Genomic DNA, 12415 nt, shown 5'->3' with positions numbered 1-12415 from the left:
TCGGTTTCCTGCTGAGAACCATGGCCTCCGATTTAGAGGTGCTGATCCTCATCCCAGGCGCTTCACACTCGGCTGCGAACCGATCCAGTGAGTGCTGAAGGTCACAGGCCGATGATGCCATCAGGACCACATCATCTGCAAAAAGCAGCGATAAGATCCCCAGCCTACCGAACTGCAACCCCTCTCCACCCCGACTACGCCTCGATATCCTGTCCATAAATACTACAAACAGGATTGGTGACAAAGCGCAGCCCTGGCGGATGCCAACTCTCACCTGAAACGAGTCCGACTTACTGCCGAGAACCCAGACACAGCTCTCGCTTTGGTCGTACAGAGATTGGATGGCCCTGAGAAGGGACCCCCTCACCCCGTACTCCCGCAGCACCTCCCACAGTATCTCCCGGGCAGGGCACCCGGTCATACGCCTTCTCCAGATCCACAAAACACATGTAGACCGGTTGGGCATACTCCCAGGCTCCCTCCAGGATCCTTGCGAGAGTAAAGATCTGGTCCATTGTTCCACGACCAGGACGGAATCCGCATTGTTCCTCTTCAACCTGAGGTTCGACTATCGACCGAACCCTCCTTTCCAGCACCTTGGAGTAGACTTTACCGGGGAGGCTGAGAAGTGTGATCCATCCATCCATCCATCCATCTTCCTCCGCTTATCCGGGGTCGGGTCGCGGGGGTAGCAGCTCCAGCAGGGGACCCCAAACTTCCCTTTCCCGGGCCACATTAACCAGCTCCGACTGGGGGATCCCGAGGCGTTCCCAGGCCAGGTTAGAGATATAATCCCTCCACCTAGTCCTGGGTCTCCCCCGAGGCCTCCTCCCAGCTGGACGTGCCTGGAACAACTCCCTAGGGAGGCGCCCAGGGGCATCCTTACCAGATGCCCGAACCACCTCAACTGGCTCCTTTCGACGCAAAGGAGCAGCGGCTCTACTCCGAGCTCCTCACGGATAACTGAGCTTCTCACCCTATCTCTAAGGGAGACGCCAGCTACCCTCCTGAGGAAACCCATTTCGGCCGCTTGTACCCTGGATCTTGTTCTTTCGGTCATGACCCAGCCTTCATGACCATAGGTGAGGGTAGGAACAAAAAACTCTCCAAGGTCTCCAAGAAGGCCGAATACTCTGAACTCTTGTTTGGTGCATATGCACAAACAACAGTCAGAGTTTTCCCCCCCACAACCCACAGGCGTAGGGAGGCGACCCTCTCGTCCACCGGGTTAAACTCCAACGTAGCGGCGCTCAGCCGGGGGCTTGTGAGTATCCCCACACCCGCCCGGCGCCTCACACCCTGGGCAACTCCAGAGAAGAAAAGAGTCCAACCCCTATCCAGGAGTATGGTTCCAGAACCAAGACTGTGCGTAGAGGTAAGCCCCACCAGATCTAACCGGTAGCGCTCCACCTCCCGCACAAGTTCGGCTCCTTCCCCCACAGAGAGGTGACATTCCACGTCCCCCAGAGCCAGCCTCTGCTGCCCGGGTCTGGTCCGTCGAGGCCCCTGACCTTCACTGCCACCCATATGGCAGCGCACCCGACCCCAGCGGTTCCTCCCACAGGTGGTGGGCCCATGGGATGGAGAGATGTCTGCCACGTAGCTTTTTCGGGCTGTGCCCGGCCGGGCTCCGTGGCAAACCCGGCCACCAGGCGCTCGCTGACGAGCCCCTCCATCTGGGCCTGGCTCCAGACGGGGGGCCCGGGCTTCCTCCGGGCAGGGTCACTTCATCCCTTCCTCGATTTTTTCATAGGATTTTTTGAACCATTCTTTGTCTGGCCCCTCACCTGAGACCACTTTGCCTTGGGAGACCCTACCAGGAGCACAAAGCTCCAGACAACACAGCCCTCAGGTTCATAGGGACACACAAACCTCTCCACCACGATAAGGTGATGGTTCCCGGAGAAGCTGAGAAGTGTGATACCCTGTAATTGGCACACCCTCTGGTCCCTCTTTTTTAAAAGGGGAACCACCACCCCGGTTTTCCACTCCTTAGGCACCGTCCCCAGACTTCCACGCAATGTTGAAGAGGCGTGTCAACCAAGACAACCCCTCCACACCCAGAGCCTTAAGCATTTCTGGACGGATCTCATCAATTCCTGGGGCTTTGCCACTGTGGAGTTGTTTAACTACCTCAGCAACCTCCACCAGGGAAATTGACGACAATCCCCCCATCATCCTCCAGCTCTGCCTCTACCATAGAGGGCGTATTAGTCGGTTAGGAGTTCCTCAAAGTGCTCCTTCCACCGCCCTATTACCTCCTCAGTTGAGGTCAACAGCGTCCCATCATTACTGTGCACAGCTTGGATGGTTCACCGCTTCCCCCCTCCTGAGGTGGCGAACAGTTTTCCAGAAGCACCTTGGTGCCGACCGAAAGTCCTTCTCCATGTCTTCTCGAACTTCTCCCACAACCGCTGCTTTGCCTCTTTCACGGTAGAGGCTGCAGCCCTTCGGGCCCTTCGGTACCTTGCAACTGCCTCCGGAGTCCTCTGGGATAACATATCCCGGAAAGACTCCTTCTTCAGTCGGACAGCTTCCCCTGACCACCGGTGTCCACCACGGTGTTCGTGGGTTACCGCCCCTTGAGGCACCTAAGACCCTAAGACCACAGCTCCTCACCGCAGCTTCAGCAATGGAAACTTTGAACATTGTCCACTCAGGTTCAATGCCCCCAGCCTCCACATGGATGCACGAAAAGCTCCGCCGGAGGTGTGAGTTGAAAGTCTGTCGGACAGGCGTCTCCTCCAGACGTTCCCAATTTACCCGCACTACCCATTTGGGCTTACCAGGTCTGTCCAGAGTCTTCCCCCACCACCTGACCCAACTCACCACCAGATGGTGATCGGTTGACAGCTCCGCCCCTCTCTTCACCTGAGTGTCCAAAACATACGGCCTCAGATCAGATGAAACGATTATAAAATCGATCATTGACCTTTGGCCTAGGGTGCTCTGGTACCAAGTACACTTATGAGCATCCCTATGTTCGAACATGGTGTTCGTTATAGACAATCCATGACTAGCACAGAAGTCCAACAACAAACAACCACTCTGGTTTAGATCAGGGAGGCCGTTCCTCCCAATCACACCTCTCCATGTGTCTCCATCATTGCCCACGTGCGCGTTGAAGTCCCCCCAGCAGAACTATGGAGTCCCCGACTGGAGCCCCATGCAGGACTCCACTCAAGGTCTCCCAAAGGCTGAATACTCGAATTCTTGTTTGGTGCATATGCACAAACAACAGTCAGAGTTTTCCCCCACAACCCGCAGGCGTAGGGAGGCGACCCTCTCGTCCACCGGGTTAAACTCCAACGTAGCGGCGCTCAATCGGGGGCTTGTGAGTATCCCCACACCCGCCCGGCGCCTCACACCCTGGGCAACTCCGGAGAAGAAAAGAGTCCAACCCTCGATCCAGGAGTATGGTTCCAGATCCGAGACTGTGCGTAGAGGTAAGCCCCACCAGATCTAACCGGTAGCGCTCCACCTCCCACACAATTTCCGGCTCCTTCCCCCACAGAGAGGTGACATTCCACGTCCCCAGAGCCAGCCTCTGCTGCCCGGGTCTGGTCCGTCGAGGCCCCTGACCTTCACTGCCACCCATATGGCAGCGCACCCGACCCCAGCGGTTCATCCCACAGGTGGTGGGCCCATGGGATGGAGAGATAGGTGCCACGTAGCTTTGTCTGTGCCCGACCGGGCTCCGTGGCAAACCCGGCCACCAGACGCTCGCTGACGAGCCCTCCATTTGGGCCTGGCTCCAGACGGGGGCCCCGGGCTTCCTCCGGGCAGGGTCACTTCATCCCTTCCTCGATTTTTCATAGGGTTTTTCAACCATTCTTTGTCTGGCCCCTCACCTGAGACCACTTTGCCTTGGGAGACCCTACCAGGAGCACAAAGCTCCAGACAACACAGCCCTCAGGTTCATAGGGACACACAAACCTCTCCACCACGATAAGGTGATGGTCCCCGGAGAGGACTACCTTATTTAATCATTAAATTAATAGCCTACATATTTTTGTTGTATCTCTTTTCTGTGTTGTAGTTTGTAGACGGTCCCTAAGCACTCTTAACTGCCGTTTCAACACCAGAACTAAACAGAGCTGAATTAGCAGAACTTTCATGCATTTCTTTCACATCTCCTGCAGTCAGATTCACTGTGTTCACTCAGAAGGAATCACTTCACATGGGTAGGCACTTTTAATGACATTTTGAACATGTTAAGAGGCTAAAAACAAGTTTAAAACTTGCCCTGTTTAAGCCTTTTGGGTGCTAATGCTAGCAGGAGGATAACACGGTGTAGGCAGCACCGATTGTTTTCATTTTTCTCGCTACTGACAGCACTCCAAAATTTACACTCAAGGCTCTGGGTGTGGAGGGGTTGTCTTGGTTGACACGCCTCTTCAACATTGCGTGGAAGTCTGGGACGGTGCCTAAGGAGTGGCAGACCGGGGTGGTGGTTCCCCTTTTTAAAAAGGGGGACCAGAGGGTGTGTGCCAATTACAGGGGTATCACACTTCTCAGCCTCCCCGGTAAAGTCTACTCCATGGTGCTGGAAAGGAGGGTTCGGTCGATAGTCGAACCTCAGGTTGAAGAGGAACAATGCGGATTCCGTCCTGGTCGTGGAACAACGGACCAGATCTTTACTCTTGCAAGGATCCTGGAGGGAGCCTGGGAGTATGCCCAACCGGTCTACATGTGTTTTGTGGATCTGGAGAAGGCGTATGACCGAGTGCCCCAGGAGATACTGTGGGAGGTGCTGCGGGTGTACAGGGTGAGGGGGTCCCTTCTCAGGGCCATCCAATCTCTGTACGACCAAAGCGAGAGCTGTGTCCGGGTTCTCGGCAGTAAGTCGGACTCGTTTCAGGTGAGAGTTGGCATCCGCCAATTTATCACCAATCCTGTTTGTAGTCTTTATGGACAGGATATCAAGGTGTAGTCGGGGTGGAGAGGGGTTGCAGTTCGGCAAGCTGGGGATCTCATCGCTGCTTTTTGCAGATGATGTGGTCCTGATGGTATCATCGGCCTGTGACCTTCAGCACTCACTGGATCGGTTTGCAGCCGAGTGTGAAGCAGCTGGGATGAGGATCAGCACCTCTAAATCGGAGGCCATGGTTCTCATCAGGAAACCGATGGAGTGCCTTCTCCAGGTAGGGAATCCTACCCCAAGTGAAGGAGTTCAAGTACCTTGGGGTCTTGTTCGCGAGTGAGGGGACAATGGAGCGGGAGATTGGTCGGAGAATCGGCACAGCGGGTGCAGTATTACATTCAATTTATCGCACCGTTGTGATGAAAAGAGAGCTGAGCCAGAAGGCAAAGCTCTCAATCTACCGGTCAGTTTTTGTTCCTACCCTCACCTATGGTCATGAAGGCTGGGTCATGACCGAAAGAACAAGATCCAGGGTACAAGCGGCCGAAATGGGTTTCCTCAGGAGGGTAGCTGGCGTCTCCCTTAGAGATAGGGTGAGAAGATCAGTTATCCGTGAGGAGCTCGGAGTAGAGCCGCTGCTCCTTTGCATCGAAAGGTGCTAGGGAGGTGTTCCAGGCATATCCAGCTGGGAGGAGGCCCCAGGGAAGACCCAGGACTAGGTCGAGGGATTATATCTCCAACCTGGCCTGGGAATGCCTCGGGATCCCCCAGTCGGAGCTGGTTAATGTGGCTCGGGAAAGGGACGTTTGGGGTCCACTGCTGGAGCTGGTACCCCCGCGACCCGACCCCGGATAAGCGGACGAAGATGGATAAATAAGGTAGTGTCTCCAAACTTACCTCAATTATAACTTGTCTCCTGCTAGTTGTACTACAGCACTTACTTTAAAAAAGTAAGCATTTGTCTATTTTTGAAAATATGTTTGCATCTCTTTTCGGTGTTTCGGTGTAGTTTGTAGACGGTCCTGAAGCACTCCTTGCAATATCAACACCGGAACTAAACAGAGCTGAATTAGCAGAACTTTTATGCATTTCTTTCACATCTACTGCAGTCAGATTCACTGTGTTCACTCGGAAGGAATCACTTCACATGGGTAGGCACTTTTAATGACATTTTGAACATGTTAAGAGGCTAAAAACAAGTTTAAAACTTGCCGTGTTTAAGCCTGTTGGGTGCTAATGCTAGCAGGAGGATAACACGGTGTAGGCAGCACCAATTGTTTTCGTTTTTCTCGCTACTGACAGCACTCCGAATTTACAAACAACAGAGCTACGTGTTGAAATTGACCAGAATTCTCCTTTAACCCATTCAGCTGTTTGGTAGAACATGAAGAAGAAGAGAAAAGCAATAGTTGTTGCAAGTCTCACGAGACAGAGGAATAGCCTGGGAAATTTCCATCTTTCATCTGGTGTCATTTTCACTGTGCTGGATTCCAATACCAACATTTTGATTGTCTGCACTGCCAGTACACTGTCAGGCATGGCTGTATTTGCTGTCAATCTTTGTGAAACCTTGTCAAGGGTACAAAAAGTCAACACACATTTGATTTAATTTGTCAAAACTCAACAAAATATTATGTAAGTGACGCTAAGTAAACCCTTGCTCACAACATAAGATTGAGGCTGCATGTGGCAAAATGTTGTCTTTAAAGAAACCCTTTCTTTGATTCTACAAGAGTGAAACCAAAAACTGTATGTATTATTTATGTTTAGAGGGTTAAACGGAAGTTTTGAAGGAATGTTCAGTATTGGTGTTAATACTGACCTTATTAAAGGTACCCTTTTACCACTATTAGTGCTGTGGAGCAGAGTTTTATGAGTGGGTCCCTGTTTTGTTTGTTTTATGAGTGGGTCCCTGTTTTGTTTGTTTTATGAGTGGGTCCCCGCTTTGTTTGTTTTATGAGTGGGTCCTCGTTTTGCACACACACATACACACACACACACACATACGCAGGGGGTGACGCAATACATATTCCTGCCAATGGTTTCACAATATTCAACCAATCAACAGGTGGCAGTAATGACCCCAGGAACACAGCAATGTGCCAACAAAAGGCAGTAAAGAAGAACACTGCTAGCAAGTATACATGGATGTAAACAATGCAGGTTTCAAAATGTTATAAAAAGCTTTTGTGTGCATCCTTAAGCGTGAATGTAAACAAAAACTATTTTTTTTTTGTCTGTTTACAATAAATTTCCACAGGGCATATTTAAGCGTATTGGGTATTGGCCAGATATGACTGATCCACATAAAACACAGTTTCTACATCAATGTCAATATCAGTTACATTTATTCAGTCATGGTGGGGACTTGGTTTTCAATGTCACAGCAATCCATGGCCTCATGTTACCTTTGATAAATTTGACTTTGGTGAGTCACAGTGAGGTATACATATAAGAGATAGAGAGTATTGGTTTCAGATCAGCACTTTGTATCTGCAAATACCCTGAGTTGAAGTATCAGAATGGGTATCAGGAGGGAATAAGTTGGATCGTGGCATCCCTATTTTAGAAGTAACAAAATGTTTGAAGAGTGATTTAGGTTTTTAGTGTGAATGTGTTCTTGCGTGAATGAGCTATTTGTGTGATCACTGAGAGAGGTAGATATGGAGCCAGAACCAGCACAACAGAGCCAGGGCAGGAACACGTTTCTATCTTGGAAATTCAAACAGCATTTTACATTAAAGAAAGAGAAGAGAGAACGGAATATAACTGTGCAGTGCAACTTCTGCTTGCCAGCAACCAACCTCCTTTCAGCGTCCAAATTACTCCACCTCCAACCTAAAGAAGTTTTTTTTTAATTAGCCAAGGGTAGTCGTCTGCTGTAGTTTTACTGGTCACCTTGCTATTTTATAGTTGACGTGCGACTTTACATTCTCCTACTTGCTGATTTACTATCCCCAGAGCCATGGAAAGACTGACTAGCCCCGTTTGACATGTTAGCTAACGTTTGTTAAAATTAGCTCGTGGTAGCTTAGACTGCGGTTAGCTTTTTGTAGTATGCAGTTCAGGACTACAAATACAAAAATCTATCTGCTTGTTTAGGTACACATTCAGCCAGTTGGAACAGGAGAACACACCAGAATAGGGCCATTTAGTAAGCTGTATGTGATGGCCGCATTCCTACACTTATAAAATGCAATTCAATGTGGAAGTACTCCAAGTATTCAGAATACGTTACTCAGATTGAGTAACGTAACGGAATACGTTACAAATTACATTGTTGGGCATGTATTCTGTATTCTGTAACGGAATACGTTTTGAAAGTATCCTTCCCAACACTGCTCCATATAATCATAATCAGAAGTTCCTTTATTATGCAATCCTCTAGTTGGTTCTGGATCAGCAGAAAGCTGTTACTGTCGTTATCACCTGCCACTGTAATAAAATTGTTGCAGAAAACTCGCTCTCTTCAACTTTCCTGCCTTCTCCCCCCCTTTGTTTGAGAGAGTTAAATCATCTAGCAGCCAGCGCTGTCTGAAAGGAGAGACAGCATGAGACTGAGGCAATTACCAAGTGTTAACGCAAAAAAAACTCCTCTGTGCTCAAATTCCTGTAGAAAGGTTGATCCTGGTAGGGAAATAATATCCATTTGTCATTTTTAATTAATCATGAGCTGGCTCTGAGCGCACCCCATCCCATTGTGTAAGAAACTTGCATTAACAACTTTTCATTTCACTTACGTACTGGAAGACATCACATAAGTTAAATCTGTTTAAGGGACTGTGAAAGCCTCTGGAATTTAAATCAGGTATTCAAACCTTGTATTTAATTATTGAATGTTAGTGTAGTGCATTCTAACTCGGATTTAATGTTCCCCAGCACTTCTTAGAAACTAATAATGAGCCTTATGGCAGCACCTGTAGTCTGTCTGCTAGGAAAAGCCATCTGAATCTTTCCACACAATTGATTTTATATTTTACTGATTGTGGCAGTACACAGGCAAATTCTGTTTTGATTAAATACTTCAGACTCTTTTAAAAGAGATTCCAAACTATTCTTCTCCATAACCTGAAAAAGGAAGAAAAAAAACCATTGAAGTGAATTAACCATTACTTATGTAGCCAGAGAATACTTTAAGATGACAGGTTTCTCCTCCTATTGAGGTCAATAAATTAAATGGAAGTCTCTCCCAGCCCTGTAGCTCCTATTTCCAGAGCATGACAGCACCTATAAGGATGACTGGGTGGATCGGAGCATTTGACTATCATTCGGCAGGCATGTGTGCTGCCTGTGTAACTCTTTGATAAGAAGCACTAGGGATTGCCAACTTAAGGTACGTCTACTTGTGCTTTTCCATAAATACTCTTCCCCTCTTTTTCTTCAATGTACATACAGTCAGACACACCTAAAGCTCAACACTTTGTGACGGAGAGAAGAGGCCGTTTTTTTCCTTCCAAGTCTTAGCCCCTGGAAACCTGACCACAACTTACTTATTCTCATGACACAGACACCTATAATGTGACTAAAGCAGTGAGGGTTTTATCTCAGCTCAATTCATCACTGGTCACATCATCCTTCATCATCTAAGCTAATTATTTGATGCAGGATATAGCCATACCTGAAGGTTTAGTGAAGTGAAACTTTTCAAATAAAAAGTAATTTAGTGCCTTATAGACTAAATGATTTCTCAATGAATAATTTAGTCTATGAAATGTAAAAAAAAAAAAATATTAAAATTAAAATGGCATACAACTGCAAAAAGCTGCAAATATTCCCATTTGAGAAGCTGGAACCAGAGAATGTTTAGTATTTTTGCTTAGGAAATGACTGGGCCAATTAAACAATTGCTGATTAATTTTCTGTGGATGGACTAACCAAATAATCAACTAATCATTTCAGCTCTATTTATTATATATTCTATTTATCTATATATAGATATTTGTGGCCAAAATACACCACACTCTCAAATCAGGGTGTTCGACTATCTGTATCTGTATATCTATATGAATTTCAAAAACAACACAGTATTTCAGAAGACAAAAATAAACACAGTCCCCAATTTATCGTACAAAATACAAGTTTTCTTACATATTTTACTCTGGGGAGCCAAATATGATCACATTTAGCAACTGCTGGCAATTAACGTCAGAAACATAGTAAAGTCTCAGTGTAGAAATCTAGAGTTCCACACTAAGCTAAGACGGGAACAGGAGAACTGAATGTTTGCAAACCGCACACCTCGGGGTTTGTGTTAGCTGGAACATCAGAAACATCCAGTGATCAGTGTGTGGCTCATGAGCCAGTGAGAATTAGTCTTATCAAACCTCCAATTTGCCCCATTGATCCAGACACAGCTCACAATTATGTGAGGACTTTTTTTATTTTTTTATTTAACCTCTCAAAATCCAGTTCTCAATAGGAGAGCTTGTCTAAATACATATGGGGAGCATGTAACTAAGCAACACCGCCCCTGTGGTGTGTTATTGATACAAATATTATCATAATACACATGTATGCTTTTAAGATCACTTAGCTGCACATTAATTATACATGATTTTTAATAACTCTTTGCCCCTGGAGGTCACAAATCAAAGAATGTAGTTTCCAAAAGCAAGTATAATTTTTTTTTTATATAAGGATATATTTTAGTCCTAGTGTGCCTTTGACTTAAGTCATACAGTACATTAAAACACACTTTAAGTAATATAAAAAAAACAGCAAACATTTAAAATACACAAAAATACATATTCAGGCAACAAAACTACTTGGTAAGGTTTAGTAAAAGATCATTGTTTGGGTTGAAATACTTTAGGGTTAGGTTGGGGTTAGGGTTAGGGTTACATTTGTTGCGTGAGTTAAGAACTTTACTTAAAAACTTAAGTTACATAGCCTACATAATTAAAAAATAATAAATAAAAAGTCAACATTGACTTTTTATTTATTATTTTTCACACGGGACACAAACACGGCTCTCCCGGGTGAATGTGCTGTTGGTTTAAACCATCCACCACCTGCAACCTTCCTTATAATATGAAGTTTCTGTGTTAATTACTACTCCCTACCGTTGTTGCTCTTTATACTACATCATTTTACAGCTCCCCGGTGAGCGTCGAATATTGATGCTGATAGGTCATGGATGTATAGGGATGGGTGATCCAGCTTACCAATGGATAATAACGGCCTACTGAGCCAACTAGGAGGTAGAGTAGGGCCCTACCGCCTCATATCAATGGTAGTGATAAGAACTTACAACAGCCATTCAATCAGCTGATAACATTCAAAGCAGGTGAAAGAGGTCGCTTGTAGTGAAGAACCTACAATGAATTATCACCCAAATCAGCAGCTTGTCTAGGTTTTATGGAGCTTTATAGCAAAAGTCAGCTCATAGTTTGGCTTTAAGGCCCAAAACTACTGTTTTGGTTGACTCTCGCCACTCTCAAAGTGCTGTTATAGGCCGCAGCCATCAGTTGTTTCAGGGAAAAAGTTCTAAAAACCTACTGTACACTACCTGCTCAGCATCAAAATTACACAGTTAGTGACTAGCTTGTGAACATAGTGAGCCACACACTGTTAAAAGCTCCCAGCTATTTTAATTCTGCAATTTTTTGATCTCACAGAGATCTTCAGGCATTATCACATCACCCTCACAAAGCAGAACAAGCAATTGACAAAAACACATTTATCACTCAGGTGATTGTGATCTGCATGATTGAGAGTCAATCTACTCTTAAACTCTTCTAAAAAATATGGGAGAGTAATATAGTACTTTTTTCTGTTTTCTATTTTTCTATATAGTAGTTTTTATGATAATCGTCTTTTCTAGTTCCTTCTGCTCTGTCCCCCATGTGGGACTATCAGACGGCGTCATTCAGCTCTGCTCTGATTGGTCCAGCCTGAGAGCAGATTAACTGTGATGATGATGCAGATCACCTGAGTGATGAATGTGTCTGTGTCTTGCTTGTTTTGCTTTGTGATAGTAATGTGATCATTTCTGAAGAAGGTCTCTGTGAGATCAAAATGTTGCAGAATTAAAATAGCTGGGAGCTTTTAACCTAGTGTCCTGATCTTTTTCCTGATTCTTGCATTAGTTTGAGTTTTTTGAAGATGTTTTTTGGATGTGCGCACCCACCTGTTTATCACATACACAGCATTTATATAGCTATGATAGAGACCAACAAAGATAAGCTAAAATAGTGAAAATTGGACTCACATTTGCCACAACACCTAATGATAATGTTGTTCCTGCTGGATGTTTAAATGGGCAACTGTTTGCCATATGAACTGCCATATGATGTGACAATGTTAAAAAGTTATTCCAGGGTCAAAGCATCTATATACTTATCAATACAAAATCTAAAATGAAATTTAGTCCCATTAATATATTAATAATTATTTATGCTGCATTTTCTTCTTAGATAAGCACTGAGAAGCTTCCGTACTTATCCACTCAATCAAAGAGGGCACATGTTCAAATCTTCGGATGACAGCGAATCATAAAAAGCCCATGAATTCACTACATCTTCAGTGATTAATGGAATGGCAGGTAAACAT

At 45.9% G+C, this 12415-nt stretch overlaps 1 protein-coding gene across 3 annotated transcripts in view; it reads right to left on the bottom strand.

Annotated features, from left to right (window-relative positions):
• ptn (pleiotrophin) overlaps positions 1-12415 on the bottom strand; it is a 50219-nt gene that overhangs the window by 13847 nt on the left and 23957 nt on the right. The gene's annotated exons all lie outside the window — the stretch shown is intronic.

The sequence above is a fragment of the Sander vitreus genome, chromosome 23 (genome assembly GCF_031162955.1).
Source record: "Sander vitreus isolate 19-12246 chromosome 23, sanVit1, whole genome shotgun sequence".
Taxonomy (NCBI): domain Eukaryota; kingdom Metazoa; phylum Chordata; class Actinopteri; order Perciformes; family Percidae; genus Sander; species Sander vitreus.
This window is presented reverse-complemented; position numbering and strand designations above follow the sequence as displayed.